A 5,630-nucleotide genomic window follows, 5' to 3' on the forward strand; every position below is an offset into this window, starting at 1 on the left:
GGAAGTTGATGAGTGTTCTGTTGAAGTCAAACTTAAAGATCAATTAATTTATTTCAAAACAACTTATCTTTCATTGAAAATAAAGGCAAAAGATGGCTATAAATAACACCTGACTTTGGAAAGCTTTGGCCCTGAACATCAAATGCAAATTCAAATGAAATAAAATCCTTTTTTTCTGACTGGGACATATTTATTTCAGAGTAACAGATGACTGATAGTTAGCAATGCAAGATAGCTCAGAGAAAGCCATTTAGAGCCAAAGCATCTTGGTTTTTATGTGCCATTAGTCAGACAAGCATAGAGTGCTTCTGTGATTAATTTACATTCTATAATCAGCTGTTTCCAATTTATCCATAAATTTCAGTTTTATTCTAATATTCAGCTTAGAGAACACATCTTTTGCTAAACACATTCTTAGATTAAAATTTTTTCATTGATCTCACTACTATTTAAATTTCATCATGATATTTATAAGGAGGTCAAATTAGGCCAATACTGCTTAAGTTGTCTAGAGGAGGGATGGAATGCAAACCTCCTATTAACACTATTCTTCCCAGTTCAGTCTTGCTGTTGCTAGTATTAATTAACAAAAATCTCTCTGGATAACGCTTTGGCAGTTATCTAGTAGTGCTGACCTACCTGCAATTATATTCCTAGGTGCAATTACACTTTTCTCTAAAGTAGTTCTTGGTCATGTGCCCCAAGAGACATGTATCAGAAAGCTCATAGCTGCATTGTTTGTATTACCCAAAACCTGAAAACAATCCAAATGTCATCAACAGTAAAATTTATAAATTTTGGTCTCTTCATACAATAGAGTACTATACAACAACAAATATGAACAAACCACAGCTAAACAAATCTTTCTTACAAAAACGTTGAGAAGTTCCCACTGTGGCACAGTGGGTTAAGCATCTCACATTGCTGCAGCCGTGGTGTAGGTCACAGATGTGGCTAGGCTTCAATCCCTGGCAGAGGGAACTTATATATGCCATAGATGCAGCCATTAAAAAAAAACAAGGAGTTCCTGTTGTGGCACAGTGGAAATAAATCAGACTAGTATCCATGAGGACTCAGGTTCTATCCCTGGCATCGCTCAGTCAGCCAGAGATCTGGCATTGCCATGAGCTGTGGTGTAGGTCACTGATGTGGCTCGGGTCCCACGTTACTGTGGCTATGGTATAGGCTGGCAGCTGCAGAGCCAATTTGACCCCTAGCCTGGAAACTCCATATGCTGAGGGAGAAACCTTAAAAAAAAAAAGCTCGACAAAAGATGCAATTCAAGAAATAATTAATCCCTCCACATAAAGTTCAAAAAGAGGTAAAACAAATTGTTGTTTGTGAATGCAAGCACACATGGTAAAACTATAGTTACAGTCAAAAATTATAGCCCAAACTAAAAAGATTATTAAAAAAATTGATGATAACAAACTTAAGATCAGTGGGGAGAAAAAAAGGGATGTAATTAGGTGGAGGCTGTCAGAGGTAGTGTCCAGGTTTTTGTTATGAGTGGAGAGATATCATGACTATTCACTTTTTAATTTTCTTTAAATTGAACATATATCTATGGATATATAATATAGATAGACATACAAGACACAGAGAGCAGAGCAAGAGAGATAGTAAGAGAACATAAGGAACAACACATAGGACAAAGTCACAGCCTTGTTATAGAACAGTATTATAAAATAAAAGCACATCTCCACCAGGCTCTAGAAAACCAGCCTCTCTGTAGAGCTATAATAATGAAGACAGCCTTTCATCTGAAATGTCAAAATTGCCACCTGTGCAATAATTTACTGATCTGGCCTCTGAATTATTCCTAGCTCTCTGATTCTCTTTCTCACAATTAGTCCTCTATCTGAGATAAGTAAAAGTACAAACTTCCTAAGAAATGGTACCATCGCTGTACTGCTGCCTTCCTTTATGATATCTGTGGTTACAATGGATAAAGAGCATGAATGGGGAAAGTGAAATGGAAAAGGCACAGAAAAAATGATAGAGAAGACAAATCAAGAAGGACAAATAACAAGAGTTCCCGTCATGGCCCAGTGGTTAACGAACCTGACTAGGAACCATGAGGTTGCGGGTTCGATCCCTGGCCTTGCTCAGGGGGTTAAGGATCCGGCATTGCCGTGAGCTGTGGTGTAGGTCACAGATGTGGCTCGGATCCCACGTTGCTGTGGCTCTAGTGTAGGCTGGTGGCTACAGCTCCAATTGGACCCCTAGCCTAGGAAGCTCCGTATGCCATGGGAGCGGCCCTAGCAAAAAGGCAAAAAAAAAAAAAAAAGAAGGACAAATAACAGACATTGAGGAAGACAAGATCCATATAGGGATGTGAGTTAAATAGTAAAGAGATACACTAAAAGTGAAACAGAAGGAAGATGATAGGGACAACAATGATAGCCAAATTAATTCTCAAAAGCTGAAAAACCCCAGAATGCATTGAAGTAATTACAAGTGAGGTAAAATATAGTACCAGACTACAAAGCAACCACGTTGTTCTAGATCAAACAATAATTCACTTCTTCTTCTTCCTCTTCTTCTTCTTCTTCTTTTTTTTTTTTTTTTTTTTTGGTCTTTTTAGAGCAGTACACACAGCATATGGAAGTTCTCAGGCTAAGGGTCAAATTGGAGCTGTAGCCACTGGCCTACGCCACAGCCACAACCATGCCAGATCCAAGCCATGTCTGCAATCTACACCACAGCTCATGGCAACGCTGGCTCCTTAACCCACTGAGTGAGGCCAGGGATCGAACCTGTGTCCTCATGGATCCTAGTCAGGTTCGTTAATCACTGAGACACAATGCAAACTCCTCACTTATTATTCTATATTGAAAAATAATTCACTTCCTGAAGGGACTTTCACACACATTGTCACCTTACACAAAAGCGGGACATACTGAATATATACATTTATAGTTCCACCAAAAGTCAGGTAATAAAATCTGGCCACATTCTGTTCCAAACAACATCTAGTCACTCACCTCTCTCCTGTGCAAGATATAACTCTGGAGACTCTCGTGGAAACAGAGTTTTCATAAACTGAAAATGGAAACTTCATTATACTGTGAGTTTCTTCAAAGTAAATCCCATACTATTTCATCTTTATGGGAATTTTCCGGAGCCTAAATAAAAATTAGGTAGAGTTAGTCTTGTGGGGAAATGACTGTGACCACTGTAACCCCCAAAACACATGGAAAGAGCCCATAGATCACATGCTACATTTCTGTCATCCACTGCTTCCACTCCCAAAACATGCACTTACACAAACATATGCACAAAATATTTGTATTAGAAAGTTCCAAAATTTGGTTTACCAAGTCTTATTTGATTATTTAACCATCAATGAATCTCTGTTCAGGTTGCTGTATATACAAGAAATCTTAAAACTGTTTGAATCAACTTCTATTTTAACATAAATTAAAATTCTTTTCACTTTAGCCATTTTGATACCAAATTTTTCATATTCAATTATGTAAAAATTAATATAGCTTAATGTGAAAATTACAAACATAAAGCTTAAAATCACAATCAGGAAATTTTGAATGTACAGCAAGGTAATTAAAGCATTGAAAAAAGTTGGGAGTTCCCATTGTGGCTCAGCAGTAATGACCCAACTAGTATCTGCGAGGACGTGGGTTCCATCCCTGGCCTCGCTCAGTAGATTAAGGATCTGGAGTTGCCACAATCTGTGGTGGAGTTCGTAGACACAGCTCAGATGTCACGTTGCTGTGACTGTGGCAAAAGCTGGCGGCTGCAGCTCCCACTCAACCCCCTAGCCTGGAAACTTCCATATGCCACAGGTGCAGCCCTAAAAAGACAAAAAAATAAGAGTTCCCACGTGGCGCAGTGGTTAACGAATCCGACTAGGAACCATGAGGTTGCGGGTTCGGTCCCTGCCCTTGCTCAGTGGGTTAATGATCCGGTGTTGCCCTCAGCTGTGGTGTAGGTTGCAGACGCTGCTCGGATCCCGAGTTTCTGTGGCTCGGCTACCGCTCCGATTCGACCCCTAGCCTGGGAACCTCCATATGCTGCGGGAGTGGCCCAAAGAAATAGCAAAAAGACAAAAAAATAATAATAATAATAATGAAAAAAGTGATTACCACATTTTGGTCATCATTATTCTCTACCTAGGGAGAGTGAGGGCTCATTAAATATATATATTTCACAGTTCAATGGAAAGAGCATAACTTTGGATTCTAAATATTTAGATTCGTTCTTGGACTCACCATTTAGAGATATGCCAGATTAAGTAAGAATTTAACCTCCTTGTAAAATCTAAAAAAGCCAAACTCATAGAAATAGAGAGTAGAAGGCACATTAAGAGGGGCAGAAAGGTAAACAAAATGGGGGATGTTGGTCAAAGCACATAAACTTCTAATTATCAAGTGAATACATTTGGAGGCTCTAATGTACAGAATATTGACTATAGTTAATAATACTATAGAATATGCTTGAAAGTTATGCTAAGGTGGTAGATCGTAAAAATTCCTGGCACCAAAACAGAAAAATATGGTAATTATCTGAGATATTGGAAGAATTAACTAACCTAATGTAGTAATCATGTCACACTATATACAAATATATATCAATATGTTAAAACATATCAAATCATCATGAGGTTCACTTTAAACTAAATGTCATATGTAAACAAAATGTTAATAAATCTGGAAAAAAATTTAAGACAAATATTGGACACTATGTTTACATAATTATTGAGAAGAAAGAACATCTGATTTCAATTTTTTTTTAAGGTATGGACTTAAAGCTACAAATAAGGTTTAAGCTATACATTTAAGCTTAAGCTATAAATAAAATATCCATTCATCAATTCAAATTGTAAAATTTGAATTTGCTTTAGTTACAGTGCATTTCGGTTTTGGTACCTGATATTTGTATATCTGATTCAATTTATTTTCTTTATTTTCTATTGGTGTTTGAGTTAGAGATCCCTCCTCTAACGCCTCTGCCTTCATCAATTCCTCTAACTCCTCTTCTTTCCCACTCACCCCTGTTTTCTCCCACCTCCTTTCAAGATGTTTGTTCTTTTGCACTTCACTCACCATGTCCCTCAAATGCACCATAAAGAGAATGATTTCCATAATTCTCCAGTCAAAGGACTATATTTTGAAAGTAAATGGCCAGGAGTTCCTGTCTTGGCACAGCGGAAATGAATGCGACTAGGAACCATGAGATTGCGGCTTCGATCCCTGGCCTCACTCAGTGGCTTAAGGATCCACCGTTGCTATGAGTTATGGTGTAGGTCTCAGATGCAGCTCGGATAGGGCATTGCTGTGGCTCTGGGGTAGGCCAGCAGCTGTAGCTCTGATTAGACCCCTGGCCTGGGAACATCCACATGCTGCAGGTGGCCCTAAAAAGACAAAAGACAAAAAAAAAAATGAAAATAATTTAAAAAAAAGAAAGTAAATAGCCAATATATAGGAAATATTGAGCCTGTATGTATGAATGTATATGTATGTGTTTGTATATATAATGTAAACCAGCTATAATGGAAAAAATAAAAATCATTATTTTAAAAAAAAGCTAGTCTTTGATTACGAATACCATATACTATTCTTTCTCCCCTAGTCACTTTACACATCCAACCTATAGAAAAATTAAGTACA

The sequence above is a fragment of the Phacochoerus africanus genome, chromosome 9, assembly GCF_016906955.1.
Source record: "Phacochoerus africanus isolate WHEZ1 chromosome 9, ROS_Pafr_v1, whole genome shotgun sequence".
NCBI lineage: Eukaryota > Metazoa > Chordata > Mammalia > Artiodactyla > Suidae > Phacochoerus > Phacochoerus africanus.